Raw genomic sequence first — 17708 nt, 5'->3', positions numbered from 1 at the left:
ATCAGCATGAATGAGGAGGAGTGCGAAACCGGCGCGTAATTAACAATTACAAGAGATACGTGTCCCTCTGGTATGGTTGCAACTGGCACTCGTTTGCAATCTTCGAAGAGCCAACGAGACAGCCTTTCGCATCTCGTTTGAGGCACGGATTTAATTAACGATCACAGAGGTAAATTGCCGTGGTCCTCGTTTTTCAATTACACGCGATTCCTCGTAATTCAATCTGTCTTTCAACGAATGGTACAGACGAAAAAAGGAAAAAGAGAAAAAAGAAAAGGAAAAAAAGAAGAACACGGCACTTCCTCTTAGCACGCATTTCGCTAATTAAGATTTCTCACCCTCTACGCGATTATTATCACGATTTTCTCGAAACTACGCAGATGCAAGGACTGATACGTGAAACTCACCTGATTGAGCTACTGCCTACGCTTCGCTCTCACGACGACTCCTTTGCAACTCGAACCTTCTGAAACAAAACAGTACAACGTCTGTTAATTAATTAACAGTTGACAATTAAATTAAATCACTATAAATTATTTCAGGGTATGTTAAATGACATTTTGATAAATTTCTTTAAATTTCCTTGAACAATTTTTGGTAAATTTCTGGTTTAGGTGGCATTTTCCCAATTTTTCGCTATCGTTTCTTTAATAAGAGGTTTCTATTTTATCACTAAAGTATGAACTCAGAGAGAGAAGTACATAGTTTTTGTTATTTTAAAAAAAAGTTATACTGAAATAGCTAAAAAAGTTAAAATTCTGATTATATTCAATGTCCGATTAACTAGGGTATTTGCACAAATTATTTTTTGACGACTGTTGCGAGTCACATTTGTAAGTAGATTGCGGATTTTTAAGAAATGGATTCTAGACAGAAATTTGTTATTTTATTTACTGTATGTTATACTTTGCACCAGATATTTTACATTATTTTGTTTATTCCGTGCATCGTGCATTTCTTTCCATAAATGCATAAAAAGTCGCGAAAAGGAAATGAAATTAATATTAATTAGGTACATGCATATGCATATATATTTTATATGTTCTGCGTGTATATATATTTTACATTTGACAATATATTGCATTTCCACACATAATGAGATGATAGAGGATTATATAAATTTTCAAGTAATGATAAAAATTAATAAAATAATATTTAAAAAATTAATAAAATTAATAAATAAACTTGTGCTGTTAATATTAACTAATTAAATAAAGTTTAAGTGATCTCATAACTCTACTCAACAAGTTACTACACTGTAGATTTCTATGCTTTTATAGGAAATTTTATAGGAATAAAATTACACAAGATACAACACATAATATGAAAAATTATATAAAATACATAGTGCGTAAAACAATTTTCTACCAAGATAACTACTAAGTCAATTTTATTATTCTAATTATGCCCCCGAAGGTGCATACTTGCTCAGAAACAGCCCTAATTTCAATGCGTTATTTACCTTTCTCCAAAGTGCATTTCTAAAACCACCGTTCGATTATTAATAATTATTGCCAAAAAAAAAAACAATTCCCCCGAAGTTTGAAAAAATTCAATCCGGTCAAAAATGTCAACGTGTGAAATTGGCAAACAATTTCTTTCAATAAACCATCGTATTAAAATCCAGCGGGTAAGATTGAGAAACCCTTTTCCCAATTGTGATCCAAATCTCTACGGAGTAACAAATTGAAAAAAGAAAGAAAGGAAGAAATTATTTTCTTCGTTTTTCGATATAGTTTCTAAAACAGAAACGCCGTCCCTGCTCCTAACTTCTGGAGGATCGTTGAAACGGCACGGGAGGAGCGCGACAACGAGCAAAAAAATATATCAGCGCGCCCGTTTTTCGTTCGACTCGCGAAACTTCTTGGCGCCAAAACACCGACGCATCTACGCGACCGGAAGAAGACTGCGCGGCCAGCACGCGATAATGAGATAACTTGATTTTCCTCGGGCAAACACATAGATCAGCGCGCGTCGCGGAGGATGTTTTGTCCGGTGCGGGATCCGGCGCGTAAAATACGCGCCAGGCCGATGGGAAGCGCGTTAAATCGGCAAGGATGGTACGCTTGTAATTCACTTTGCCGGGAGAGAGTCCGATCTGGCAACGGGAGCACGTTCTTTTTTTTTTTTTTTTTTTTTTTCTTTCTTTCTTTTCTACCGGACTGAAACACACCTCGCGTGCCTCACCGAAACGTCGATGAATAGTTAATCGAACCCAACGACTTCCGGCAGACTCTTCATTTGCATAACGTTCTACGATCCGAACTCTATTCTCTATTTTTTTTTTTTTTTTTCTTTTTCTCCAGCTCGAATTCCGCGGGGGAAGGCTGAGAAAGCAGACAGACGAGAATCGATTCGCTCGCGGAGATCGAAGCTCGCGTGATTCTCTCACTTCGAAGGTCGTTTTCCGCGGTGAAACTCCGATTCAGTTTTCTGTCTTTCTCTTTTCTTTTATTATTGCTGCTTTCATGAGAAAAGATTCGTCTCGTTACTCATCGTCGAAATATTTGATCCGCCTGCTTTCTATTTGAAAATTAATTAGTAAGCTGTTAGGTGCATGGGCTGTTAGGTGCACGGTCAATGAGAAAGTCACCTGCAGTTTCAGTTACGCTAGCTTAGCGGGATAAGTATATATTGGTAAGAGTAAATACACGGTACAGCAAGTGTAATTTATTGTCAACTTCGAGATATGAACAATTTTAAGCCAAAGAATGTGAGTGGAGTAGGCATTAGTGTGGAATAAACAGATATTAAATTGGCAACTTTTGAAGAATGACAAAGAATGATAATCCCTTAAAAAAAAGAAAAAGAAAAAAAAGAAAACGCAAGATAACAAAATTAAATTCGAATTGGACTAAATAATCTGCAAAAATCGAATCCCAAACGCAAAGAGGAATTATAAAACAATTTAAAAAAAAAAAATCAAAAGCAGTTCGTAAACATAAACCTAGCAAGAGATCTACAACGATCTGACAAACTACCGAGGGAGTCTCAAATGCTCTACGAACGAAACGAGCATCCCCAGCGTCGAAGTTCCGGGGAACAGCGGACTGGAAAAGAAAATCAGCAAGCCCGCGCTTCTTCTCTCTGGTTATCCAGTCCACGAGCCACGAAATTGGACGGCTCGTTGAAATTCGTCGGTGGAGAACAATCCGTGGGCCATCGTACGTAGCTGTGCATAGCGTAAAAATGCAAGGACCGATTGAACAATAGGTGCAGGATAACAAAGGGGCCTAGACAAAGCTGTACGAGCCTTTCAAAGAGATCTGCGAAGGAGTGTGACTCGCGGGGGGAAAAAATTGACTTCCAGTCGAAAATGGTACCGCCTGGCTAGGCATGGCCAAGTAGCCGACCAAGACGAACAACGACAACAACGAAGACGAAGACGAAGACAGTTAGTAGCAAAGATCGGTGAGTGACTCGCGGATTGTGCAAGAATCTACCGTGAACACGCCCGTGTGACCAAGAGCGAGCTCGTGTTTTGCTCAAGTGCGCAAAGATGAAAGCGTGAAAGAGAGCCTTACACAAGAGAGACACCCGAAGAGACCTGACAGAAAGAATCCAAATCCAAAGTTGAGCGACGACGACGACGACGACGAGGACGACGAGGAGGGCGCATCGGGCGACACGACCGACGAGAACAGCACCCTGGCCTTCTTATGGAACCGTGGACGACGACGACGACGACGACGACGATGCTGTCTGCTCGATGTCTCGACGTCGGTTTGTGGGTCCGAGCGGCCTCGAACTGGTCTCTTATCCCCGGGATCGCCCAATCAAAAAACCGGCAGCACACCGTACGCCGATTGGTCGACTACGGCCACCGTGAACACTGTAATTGGTCAATCGGTCCGAGTCACCCATGGTTACCGTTTGCCTCAACAATATCTACGGTCGATATCACCACCTTGACTACCCTGCCGCCGCGCGTTACCTTTTCTCCCTTACGCTTGCCGCTGCCGACTATTCGCCCACCCAACCATCCCCCTTGCCCCTTTTCACGCACCACACGCCGCGATTAGCGCCTATAACCTCGAGCCAGAATGCTCGAGGGTAACCGCTTCTTCTTCTTCTTCTTCTTCTTCTTCTTCTTCTTCTTGGCCACCCCCCCTAGAGAGAGGATGATGTAGACGGCAGCTCCCGATTGTCGCGACCCCTGTGACCCGCGGGGATTTTTTAAACCCTCTCGTCAGCGAGACGTCCCACGTTTTTGAACAACTTCAACGGGATACGTAGACGGTAGAAAAATCTAGATAATGCCACGAATAACTGAGAGAAAGAATACAGGAAGGCAGGGTAAAAGGATGTTGATGTTCGAAGAGAGGGTAAACGAATGTTGATGAAGTATTGTGGACGTATCGTGGATTCTGGTGAGAAGAGACAAACAAGTGCAAGAGCAGGATATGTAAAATAGAGGGTTTAGATATATAAGAAAGATACGAAGACCTGAATTCCTTAAAAAAGGGAGGGAGAAAGGGACAAGTTAAAAGCTAGACGTAGGAGCTTGGTGCGATGTAACAAGTATTGGGAGAAAGTGAAAATAAAAAAGCGTATCAGATGTAGGAGAGATACGGGGACAATGGAACACGTTGTTGAAGACTGTGATAAGATAGAAAGATGAAGAACATCATACACTTGAAGGAAAATAATAAACAAATATGATTAAAATCAAGAATTAAGGATAATTAATTATCAATAGTTCGTCGATAGTTTAATTCAGCTGTCTTTGTCTTTGTTTTGCTGGTATTTTATTTCTTATTGTTTTGATTATTTATTTTTATTTATAGTTTAGAGGATCGTCTATCGATGTTGAAAAAGATCACTATAAACCAAGTAATTTTCAGGGCAGTGAAGCTGAAAATTAAACAAACGTACACACGCTATCTACTGCAAACAAAAATATAGCCACTGCAACGTGCGCTTTCCTTTCGAGAAAGATTTCGTTTCTACGATCTTCTGGGTTAAACGAAACAAACTTTCGACCATTTCCAGAAAACTTCGTACCGCGTGCATTGCGCTATCGTAACATCGTCACGAATACGGAATGCAAAATGTACGAAAAAGCGCCCGTTGATCCCCAACTATAGACGTTCGGCAAGTGCATTGAAATTCGACCGTGTTCACGTGATAAATCATCCGCCGATAGTAGTCAGCCGAATCCATGACCATGACCCATCGTTTCTATATCCGCGCGGCAACTATTTTCGATCGTCCCGGCGATCTTACCGGGCACGAGTTCTTGCGACTCGTGAAGCCCCGAAAATCCCCGTGGAGCCATTTGTCACGTGGGGATGGAAAAACGTTCGCAGTGGGCTTCATCAAAATCCACTCAGAGCCTCGAAGCAAAGCCAGTTTACCTGTGGCTGTTTCGTTATCCGTGATCGATCTTTGTCGATCGGGAAGAGAAACTTCGCGAGATCGTTTCTCGAAAAGTGACAGCTGAATTTGCGAGCGCGATGCGCCAGACGTATTTGCAACGTTTCAAGAGTTTATCGAGTCGTCAATTAAAAAATCACTCGCTCGGGCTATTTTCCGCTGATTCTCGATACCAGGTATTTATGCAACTTTTTTTCTTCAAACGGAAAAACTGACATCTTCGGGGCAGGTTCAATTTGCGTGGTAAAAGCACGATCCGACAGTCGAGTTCCCAATTACGAGAGAATGAGGTTCCAATTACCGATAATCGCGGTGTAGAGAAATTCGATTGCGTGGGGGATGGTCTTTCTTGATCAACATCTCTTCTCGTTGCACGTGAAGGTAACGAATATATACGTTTCACCTGTACTCGTTCAAAGGAAAAACGAAATTTTCGGAATCTTTCGAGTTCAAAAAGAAATACATCAATTGATTAACATTAATTCGTAGTAGAGTATCGTATAGATACTCTTATGATCAATAATAAAATTGAGCTTATTTACTAGAAGTTCAAGAAGGACGACACGTTACAATGTATTGAATAAATATACCAAAAGATATGTATTTTAACATTGAAACCGTTTTGATAAATTTAATTAAGCACTCGAAAAGTTAAAGAGCTTCCTTCGCATGTACACATATACAAGATACAAGATAATTCATTTATTATTTTTATTTTTATTGCGTCAATCATTTATTTGTAATTATTGTATTATTTATAATTGTTAATTTCCAGACTTTAAATTAAATAAAGTTTCTTCTGACAGAACATCATTCTTACCATCTATTAAATTTCTAAATTACGAGGCATACTTTATTTCTTTTTATGCACAGTGTTTCTCGCATAGAGCGATGAAAATTTTTAAATATCAAACTTAATCATATACTACGACAATAAATTTCTTGTTAGAGACGAGTAATTTTAATGCAACATTATTAGACTCGTGGATCCGAGGAACTCTTTATCTTTCCCCTAAGAGTTCCAGAATCAACTAATAATCTTTTTCTCTTGTAGTAAACTAACTCTTTCTCTTTGATTATAGAAGACTGAAGATTCAAACGCAACAACTTTAACCGCTTGAGGGTTCGCTGAATTTTAAGAAGGAAACAACATATTTTACTTTGCTATTTCACTTTATTATTATTTTTTTTTTATTCTTTTATTCCAGGAATGTTTATAAATTTGTATGAAATACTTTTTCGAAAACAAACTTTTATTTTTATATACTTATGTACAAGAACTTATACGAAGTTTGCACAATTTTTGAAACCCTTTGTTCATTAATATTTATACTCTCTTCATTAACAGTGAGAGATTTACGCCAATATTTTTTCCAGTCTTTAAAACATTTCTGAAATAGTTCTTGATGTAATTCTCAATTCAACTTTTGTTTTATATTTTCAATGCTGGCAAATGCTCATCCTTTCATGTTTTATCTCGTTCTTAGAAAAAAAAAAAAAAAAAATGGCATAATTACAGCGTTATTTTCAATTGACAATTCTCGAGGTGTAAAATGGTACATTCAATTGCAATGCAATTTTAAGTAGTCAAATCCTCAAGATTACTTAATTAATTGACTATGCATCAAATCTGAATTGCACGTCTAGTTTGTGCGTGAATTGTGAAGTTGATCAAAGGCGAATGAACAGTGATTCTTCAATCGAACACCTTTAGAGCGAGAAGATAGAAGATCGTACGAACTTTTTGAACTCAAATCTCGTAAATTTGCCAACGTAATGTTATATGAAGGCAGACTTGAAGGGATCAAAGAAAAAGAGATGAGTAAAAATCTGTTAAATAAATTGAATGAGAATGCAGTCAAACGTGGATACAAGTTCAACGAACGCACAAGGTATAATAATTTCTTCTTTTTTCTTTCTAATTCGGATCTCAGTGACAAACTTTTCGTGCCGCTTGCGCGAAATCGCCTGGCACGTCACTATCAGCCTTCGAGAAGATCCGTGGAAAATTACGAGATTAATTGCGTCACGGGCCGGAGTCGATCGCAGAGGCGACGTCTTGACTTTCAGCGACGCATTTTTCAACCAGCGGGGAACGACGATCCTGAGAAGAAATCGCGGAAGTGAACCGCGAAGGGATAACAATGCGATGGAAGAGCGGCCAGACCAGAGGCTGATGACCGGAAAAGGGTGAACGAACGGAAATCACGAGTAACTTCTGAGAGAAAGGGATGAGTTATAGAACAGAGAGAGAGAGAGAGAGAGAGAGAGAGAGAAGGACGAAAGAGGAAGAAGGGATAAATTTATCGTTAGGCGTCGTAGGCGTTAGGAAAAATCGCGAATTTTGTTGTCATGGAAGTTAACGATAAGGAGCAATTTTATCAGAGGACAAATTACAAAAATTTTAATTCGAGGAGAGAGTTTGTACAAAAATTCAGCAGCATTTTAAATAATCACAGAACAAACTTTGCAAATCCTAATCTAAATCTTAACAACCCCCCCCCCCCAAGTGGATCTTTATCTTTTAAAAATAAACGCAATAATATAATGATATCTGTTATGATGTTTCAACTGTGGAAAAAATTATATGTAGTTCCATCAGTCTTTCACAGTAGAGTCATATGTATAATCCAATAGACTCTAGCGATGGTAAAAAAAAGTTAGGGGGGAAATTTTATTTATCGAACATGTCGAGAAAACGTATAAAATTACCAATACATCTTTTCCTTTGAACTGATAACGTGGTTTCGTTGAACTGATAACGTGGTCCTCGATACTTTCTATTTCACGATCATCCATCCAAGGAATAACTTTTACTCTAAACGCGTAAACTTTAAAAAAAAAAAAAAAGAAAATTAACTCGTAAATTATACGAGTATATCTCGACGTATTATTAATCGCGTGAAATAATCGCTGTGAAATGCACGAACAAAAACAGCGGACATACTCGTCGCAACAATCTCGAAAGGATTAAAGTGTTTGGAGAGGTTCGTAACAGATTTCAAACGTTCTAATTTACCACCGGAGAGCAAACGATATATTTCACATCGCGGAGATGAGTATCGTCCCAACTTCCGCGTCGTTTAAAGCTACGTTAAAGCAAGAACTAACAAGTGTCGTATCTCATCGTGAATGTTATCACGATTTCTCGTCTCGTGCAACGCGTAGAGAAAAGAAACGGCGCGAGGGGAAAATTGCTGCCAGAGCCGCATGATACAACGACGACAATAATACACGAACGCCGGGGAGGAAAGAAAGATCGCGAGCGGATAGGTAGCTCTCGCGTGAAGCGTGAAGTTGCAGCAGCAGGAAGACGAACAGATCTATTGTCCCGCGCTGAAGTCCCATCCTCGTTCTATGGGGAGCCACGACGAGAGCCGGTTCTCTCTCTCCGGAATCGAAAAAAATATCGGTTGCCACGCGAGGGTGGGGACGTGAATTGACAGGGAAGAAATAGTGGCCGCGGTTGCCTCCCCTGCTCTCGCGGCTAGTCCAAGGAAAACCGTCCGGAGAGAATCTCTCTCTCTCACGGCCCGAGGGCACTCTCTGACCGCAGAATCGTACGATTGGCCAAGTGGATAGAGAGAGAGAGAGAGAGAGAGAGAGAGAGAGAGAGAGAGAGAGAGAGAGAGAGAGAGAGAGAGGACACAGGATAGCTCCACTACTATATTCTGTTGAGCTTTGTTCCTTTATTATCAGTTACTGGATTTACTTTGCGTGCCTTTCGATAGAACCAAGAATGCCGTGCTCTCATCATCCAAGAAGAATAAAGCTACGATTAGAATATATTTTCACAAGTGAAAAAATTGCACAGAATAGTGTAAAATAAATTGAGATTGAAATTAGCTATATATCTGTTAAATCGCTAAATTTTTCTGTCATTAAATGAGAAATTTAATGTACAGTCCTATCTTACAAATGTCTTAATATTCAAATATTATATCACTAGAATTGAATATCTATTAGAAGATGATTTAATTACTACCATTCGGTTCGAGTACGAAAGAAATAAAAAAAAACAAAGGTTCGCATGTCGTTTAAAGAAATCCATAGTACTATAAAAATCCTATTTTCAAGTTTATTTATTTCACACGTTCTTCTCATAATCATCGATTTACATAATTTACATAATAGTACTTTCAAGTAAAAATATAATAGATTGGTAATAAGATATTCCCAAGTTATTATTCAATTTGATAACTTGAAGGAAGTATTATTTCTCGGCCCGAAACAAATACTATGAACAACGAGAAAAAAATTTGAACGAATTCCTATTGACTGCGTTCATCGAGTCGGGTAGGTGATTAAACGTAGCGGTATTCGATATTTAAGTCAATTCGTCCCTTCTCACTTTCCCGCGCGATCGTTTCACGAAAAAGCTCTCGCTGGCTAATCGCATTTCTATCGTGCCCAGAAAGTTAAACCAACCAACACCGAACACTGTACAGATTTTAAGTCAATTTCCTAGGTACACCCCAGCGATCTTTACAACCAGCCGCTCCTCCACCTCCGACACTCACGACCTCTATTTTCTTTTCTCCGCCTTGAATTCTCTTCCTCCAGAGAGCATTAATCGCCGAGATTTCGAAGCAAAAGCTACACACTGATTTCAAAGTAATTTCCTCCTCCAAGCTCTCGCCGCTCTTATCCCATCTTCAACACTTTTTTTTCCCCCCGCCCCCTCCTCTTCAGGAACTAGCCTGCAATCCCCGCCTTCGGAATTCGCTTCTTCCTCGTCTCTTGCGGTCCGCTGGTCGATCGATTAACTCGATCGAGAGTCTGCGTTTTTCTTCCATCATTTTTTCCTTTCTTTTTTTCTTTTTTTTTCGTCCAACTATTGACATTTCGTACAACCAGGTATAGAACAATCGAGAGTTCGCCACACACAATACGTACGTGCATCGTGGATGAAATAACACAGTCGTAGTTGTTGGATCGAGGGTGGAAAATAGAGAACAGTTATGGTAGTGGAGTCTATTCGTGGTATCAATATTTTACGGGAGCACGTTCCTCCATCGATCGCAGCTTCTCTACATAATTAATCGCGCTTCATCCGTCCGCTCGCGCCACCCCATACCAACCCACCCCCGTCCACCCCTCGCCTCCTTCTATCCACCGAGTTCTTTTCTTTTCCCTCGCTGCACGCCGCGAATCGAATCTGCGACGGAGAGTTAAATGGATTTCGATCGAATCTAGAGACTCCCCGAGAGGCAGGCCCACCCTGGTTGCGTCTCACCCCTACACACAACCTACGGTGAGGGGAGGGTGGAAGGAGAGAGAAAGAGACGTCGGCTTCCATCGAAATAATAGGAGGTGGCCACTTTTATGGAACTTAATTCGCCCCGTGTCGTTGCGAATGCATAAGTTATCGCTGAGGCCGTGGGAAGTTCCTTCGGCGTTCGAAAGTACGCTCGAAAGTATTATAAACTAAGGTGGTTAAGCCGGCTCCTTGTTCCCGCGATGATCGGTGCGCGTAAAACGAGAACAAGAACGAGAACGAGACGTTCCCCGTGGTTCCGATAACTTTGACATTGCTGTCCCCGTTGCTATTTCTCTCTCCCCCTCCTCCCGTTGGAAATTACAAACGCGAACGCGAAATCAGAAATGCCCCGTCGGGATTTGAATAATATAGAAAGTCGAGGAGGAGGAGGAGGAGGAGGAGGAGGAGGGAGTGAAGAAAGGAGTTTAAAAAAGATCGATAGCCCCGGCAGATGCAGGAAGGAAGTCGTAAGTCGATCGGGGGAACGTGACACAGGAAGAAAGTGCTGATCGAAAGGATGTAGGCGTTTCGCAAGCTGAAGTTCAATATTTAAACGCGGATAACCCGAAGGGGGATGTGCACAGACTCTAAAGGTCTTCCTGCAGGAGTGATGCCGCCGAACGAAAAGCGAATGAATAAATTGGATCCTCGGGTTCGATCGGTTTCCAGGATTCGAGTGGGGCCCCCCGGCGATCGATCCGACTACGACGACTCTATTTTGTACCAGCAGCATTGATTTCTCTTGCAAATACGCTTTGTATCTGTTAAGGGGGACGCGTGCAATGCACGCAATGTCCAAAATTATTATAAATGAAGTCTACAGATAAATTGCACGTGCATCATTACGGTAAATTGCACAGTCAAGTATTATATCTAATTACAGGTACGCCGGATCATTCGGTGACATGGTCGTGAAAGCCTTTCATTTTCCATTGCCAATTGACGAAAATGCCACGTGTATACCCCGTTCCTCGATGCACGGACGGGTTTGGGGGGGAATTCTCGTCTGACGATCGAGGCGAGTTCGGCTGAAAGAAGGGCGAAAGAAACCCTTCAATATTAAATTAGAAGAAATAAAAAGGGACCTCGGACGGGTTATCTCTCTGACGTTAGATTACCACCTTTCGGAGTCTAATGCAGGTGTCGCGAAATAGCGGCCTGGCCGGCACTCGAGAGTACGTGAACTCTTGCGGAGCATGCAACACGCTGCAAACTAATTGCATGGGGGGGAAAAAAAAAAAAAAGAAAGAAAGAAAGAGAAGGAGAGAGCAGGGACGACACACGGGGGCTTGAATACAGAGGGAACTTGAATACCGGTCGGAGTGAAGAAGGAGAAATGATAAAACAAGGTGAAGGAGAAAGGGAAAGAGAGAAACGGCCGAGTAAGAATGGCAAACTACTGTGGGACGATGCATCTGTCCAAGCATATTTAATATCCACCCTCTCCTTCGATTGCTACCTCCGCCTCCTCCTTTTCCTCCCGGTCTATGCAACCCCTCGCCTGTCATCCTCTCTCTCTCTCTCGCGCGCGCTCTCTTCCCTTCTCTCCCGTATCCACGATGTACAACCGCCGACCGGCCTTAAGTCTGCGTCACTCTGTCGCAAAATTCACCCCCGAGGCGGAGGGCAGTTATAGAAATGTATCGGGGGTAATTTTAGAGGAGGGTGAGAGCGCGCGGGCAATGCCAGGAGGAACGATCTTGCGCAGAGGGGACCCGCCGTATCAACGGCGGAGAGAGAACACGAGGGAAAATTTCAACTAATTTTCTTTCCGGTTGGAAATCGAACCGAATCGAGCAGAAAATTGCGTCCCCGGCGACTCAAACGCGCAACCCTTCACCTGCGTTTCTCTCGTCTCTTTACTTTTGTTCCAAATACGACGTTTCGTTTCAACGCGGGAGAGGAAAAATATACATTCTTTCAGATCTAAAAAAGAAACGTGACTAAAAAAAATAAAAGAAAGTATTCATGTTTTATGAATTTCGATATCCTTCTATTTTGTACGGCCGATGAATTTCATCCTTCGAGGAAGCTTTGCTTTCTACATCATGATGTCCCGTCGTTTTCTCTAGAAAATTTCGAACTGATCGTTTTATCCACTCTGGCACCAATGTAACTGCATTTAATTGAGTAGTATGTAAATGCTGTGCAATAAACACAGCGGTAAATATTTTTTGTAGCCAGTGTACGTAGTATTTCGCGCGTCACAATTCAATTCCGCAGATGACAAACGATCCATTATGCTCAACCAATCGCCAATTAGAGAAACCGAGAGAAAGAAGACGGCATGAACTTCGATTGCCTACTAAATGGTCCGCAACTAGCTAGATCGATACCACGGACAATACGCGGATGCAGCGTGATGCACAACTGTCCGTTCATCGAAATTACACCAAGTGCCAGAGGAACGTTCCGACCGAATCTATTAATGATGAATTAGATGAAACACAGGGGGATCACTTCCCTGTTATCGGCGGGAGGACGATGCGCAATCACGAGAAACGAGTCGCGATAAGCCCGCCGGTTGATTCGAGGGGCGAAACAACAACAACAACAACAAAGCGGGATATCAATGGTCGAACGACAATTAAACGTGTTATCCTTGATTGCGTGAACGTCGAATCGAAAGAGCCAAGTGATTGCTAACTCTTTTACGATTGGTGATCGTGCCTTTATTATTTATACACGATGACGATGATTTATACCGACAGGAAATTTTATCAAGGTTCACATGTGCGCTAAATGTCGCTTTATACAATCAAATATTAATTGCAGATATTTCTCCAAATGATTTGATCAAATGTGGCTTTTAAACATGGTTTTGTTTTAGTGTCGTATTCCAGATTTGTAGTCAAGAAAGATATTTTCGTATTTTCTTCAAAGGGAGTACTGTGGAGAATAACGCGAAGAATATAGCTGAGTTTAGAAAATAGTTTTGTGGTACTACTTTTTAGGGAAATTTGGGAGAATTTTGGAAAACTGTATCATCTTGAAATGAATTTTATTATTTCGTCGAGTTCTTTATTGATAAATCTTTTAGGTATAAAGATTTATCAATACATTCTCAAAATGTGGCATTTAAAAAAAAAAAAAAAAACGTAACGAAGGACCATTTGTTGACCTTTTTAAATAGGAATATGCCCCTAAGCGGATACACGAAAATTGGAAAAATTTTTGTTTTGATTCTGTTTGAAGTTCCATGTGTACAGAATATTGTACCATGTGAATTTTTTCTGAAATTCAGCAGTGAAAATGACTTTTGTTTGATTTGAGATAAATGTCAAGTTAAAACTTAAAACGTGTTTCAATCGAAACCAGATTTTCTGTTCTGTCACCTATTTAAATCTCCAAAACTATAAAACTATTCATCCATCCAACTTCAAATTTTTACACGTCAATCCTTATAAATGTTACCTACCATTCGGCATACGAAATAAGAATATTTCAAAGAAAATTCCTTCTTCTTTCTCCTTAATTAACTTTTAACATTTATAAAATAATTTCAAAATAAACTTGAAATCAAACAGGTGAAAAGAAGCTGGTGTTCTCCCTTAACCCTTTAACACGCAGTGGTATGAAAAACGTCCCACTTCTTTCAATACTTAAACCTACACGGTGAGAGACGTTTGAATGGCAAATTTTTGTATTCCACATAACTAAAATAAAGCTATTTTATCACACACGTTCACAAACAAAAGGAAGGAATTTCTCTGCGTGTAGAATCATTTTTTGTCTCGAAATGTTGGGCCTCGACTGTTGTGCGTTGAAGCAAAATAGAACGCAGGCAATAAGTGAAAACGTGATGAAAACGATAGCCGAGAACCAGTCGAATATGATTTTCAATCAGAGCTGTCCATTTCAGCACGCACCGGCTCATTAATAAGCAACAGCCTAAAAACATCCCGTAAATCAAACGCATGTCGACGCCAGCTATTACTCAAGAGATCGCCTCGTTCTCCGGTGAAACGATTCATTCGCTGCCATAGTTCGCTCGTTACCATTACGAAATGGCCAACAGCAAAACGTTCTTTCCACGTTCAGCATACATATCGCCATTTTCATCCTCTATATTTCGCGGTGTGACCGAGGATTACTTAACGCGATAGATTCGATTGGAACGCGTCCCTGACCATTTCTCTGCGCAATATTTCTTTCCTACGCCACCCAGTCGCACGCCTATGCGTCCGCGTTATCCATTTTTCCCACGCGTTATCCATTTTTTGCTCAATCCCTCAGGAGTAAAGAATTTCCCAAAACGTAGAAAGTTAAATTCTACCATGGAAGTACATACGTTTCATCAAGTATGAGCTGACTCGAGGTTTAAAGCTTCAGAACTCGATTCTTGCTTTCAACTCTAGGAACGATAAGCAATTATTTATTTATTTATTTATTTATTTATTTATTTATTTATTTATTTATTTATTTACGGACAACGTGAGCCATTAGTACAAACAAAAATAATTAACAAGTTTAGCAGATTAATGAACACCATTGGTATTAATTTATATTCCTAGAAGAAAACCAAACGTAGGTTTTATACCGCAAAGAAGGATGTCAACGTGTCGCAGATTTTTTCAACATTAATCTCAATTCTTTCCGTTATATCTATGACAATCAATTAATTATCCATTGAACAATTCGTGCACGTCGGCGAAGCCAAAATTGGACAATATAGGCTGACAGACTAATATTTCACGAATATTAGTATATTCGTAATATGAATATTCGAGTATTAAAACTGCACATGTATTAAAACCACACGTCGTATTAAATACATACATGTGTGTGCATACATGTATGGTTTTGAAGCGAATTATAGCTCGTTACAAAAGTACTGTGATTAAGTAATTTTTAGTTTCCCAGATCACTTGGAAAACACAATCGCTAACAACACTGCATCCACTGATACCAGTGAAATTAAACAATTCAAGTATCCCAGCAGAATTGAACGCGTATAACGTACAAGAGTTGAATTTGCTAGTTTAAGCGAGACGTATGTATCTCGCAAACGGATTCATACATGTACACGTCCCTCGAGCTTCTTGCTAACTGTCTGATTAAGGGATCTGGAATTAAGAGTACGTGCAAGCAAATCCGGCAGAATGCACGGAAATTTGGAAACTCGCGATTTCTCGAGTAACGGAATTTTAACGAGAATAATGGGGCTGGGAGGGGGAGAAATGAGCTAGTATCGCGTGGTAACGTAGACAGACGTGGCAAACATTTTAACAAGGACGTGCCCGTTAACGAGCGGTTCAATTAATGCCGATATGAGCGCAAGATGACCTGAAACGTGTGATTCGCTCGGTTGACGAGCAATGCCACCCACGTCCTTCGCGTCCACTTGCAAAGCCTACGACCCATTATACTATTATACCATGGCTCGAACCATAAGTGGAGAACCCTGATGGGGAAAAAGAAAAACGGGACGAACGGACGCGAGTTTACTATCACTCTGCGCTCTCGTCGATGGAAATTCGTTCACGCTTTCTTCCTGAACAAAAATTCATTAACTCTTCACTCTATGCCTTGTGCTAACGATCAACATCATCGTACGGGATACAAATGACGACGCCGATTGACGACTGAAGACTGAACGTTGCATTTGTTGATGGAAATTCGTTCAATATTTTATTTTAATTACTTAACAACAATTATTGTGTATAATTTTATTTATGTAATGCAATGCTACATAGTGAATAATAACGCTGACATAAACAGCAGTGGAAAAATTGAAACAGAAGGCAAAGGGTTAATATATTCACTTCCTCCAACATGTATTAATTTGACAAAGAAACTAACGGGATAAAGTAGGATCAAATCAACGCTGATTATTCCAGTCTATACACAGCTTGGTGAATGATTTTAGAAAAGTGGCAAACATACGTTGGACACAAACGAAAAGAAAAGAAACAATAATGAAATATTGTTTTTTTTTTTCAAATATGGAACATGTGATTTAATATATGCAATTGAAAAATTTATTGAGATGACAATATAAATCATACAGAAACGTTATTTTTCTATACAGTCCTCGATCTTTATACGAAAATGCTTTCTTATGCTCTCGGCAAAATAAATTTTTTTATTAACAAGATGCACCACTTAATTCTTCACGATCAGTTTCAAATTTATCAATTCTATACACACTAGAGCGGAGAATAATACTGCCCTCACATTCTACTGAAAGTTTCCTACAGATTTCAATCCTCCATATTTTTTCAGACCATAAAAATTGAATAACAACACGCTGCTCTTTTTTTGAAATAGTCCAGTCATTGATACTGTCACGATAAACTAAGACGACTAAGCTACTAGCTTGTTAAACCCTGTACAGCTATGATAAATAGCTGTAAAGGATTGACGATATGACAGAAAATATCACTACACTGCTACTAGCTATTGAATTACTCTCGTATATTAAAATTATATCATACTTACGAATACACAATTATACTAATTATATAAATTATATTAATAGTATTACCAGGAATTCAACATTGCTACAATTGTAATTTTTTCTCTGTACTATTTTCTATCTACTATCTGTCATCGTCTTATTTTCTCTCGCTTTTCTCTGTCCTCTGTATCCACTTTTACCAAAGGATAAATAAATAAATAAATAAATAAATAAATAAATTGATTTATTCCCTCCCTGAAGTCAAACGAAAATTGAAAAAAGGCCAGACGACTGCTGCATCGAGGTCTGTCAGAACAGACGAATAAATAAATTTAAAAAAAAAAACAAAAATAAAGAAAAATAGAAAACGAGTACGTTGCAAAGGGACGTCAGGTGTCGAAAAAACACGTGACACAAGGTGCGCAGCAGCCGAAAGAAGGAAAAGGCGTAAAAACGGCGTGCAATTGTACGACCGGGTAACAAGCCGATTCGATTCGTTTCGCAGGAAACTGATCGTTTAATGTAACATTAAGATCCGTTGGAAACAAGCAGACAGACGGAAGGGCGTTCCTGTTGCGAGGACAGCAAACGAACCGCACGCCATCCTCAATTATTCAGCGAACCTTCCATCTTTCACGATCAGCCTCATTGCCGTTGTGTCCTCTCTCCGAG

The 17708-nt window shown here is 40.0% G+C and overlaps 1 protein-coding gene across 2 annotated transcripts in view; it reads right to left on the bottom strand.

The window, feature by feature from the left end:
- Positions 1-407: 407 nt before the first annotated feature.
- LOC122534431 overlaps positions 408-17708 on the bottom strand; it is a 38022-nt gene continuing 20721 nt past the window's right edge. Inside the window, exon 5 of one of the 2 annotated variants that reach the window (XM_043665067.1) lies at positions 408-466. The gene's annotated coding sequence lies outside the window, so the exon portion shown is untranslated. The remainder of the gene's footprint in view (positions 467-17708) is intronic. The other variant, XM_043665068.1, reaches the window with a different exon arrangement.

The sequence above is a fragment of the Frieseomelitta varia genome, unplaced genomic scaffold, assembly GCF_011392965.1.
Source record: "Frieseomelitta varia isolate USP_RPSP 00005682 unplaced genomic scaffold, Fvar_1.2 scaffold_593, whole genome shotgun sequence".
Lineage (NCBI taxonomy): Eukaryota > Metazoa > Arthropoda > Insecta > Hymenoptera > Apidae > Frieseomelitta > Frieseomelitta varia.
This window is presented reverse-complemented; position numbering and strand designations above follow the sequence as displayed.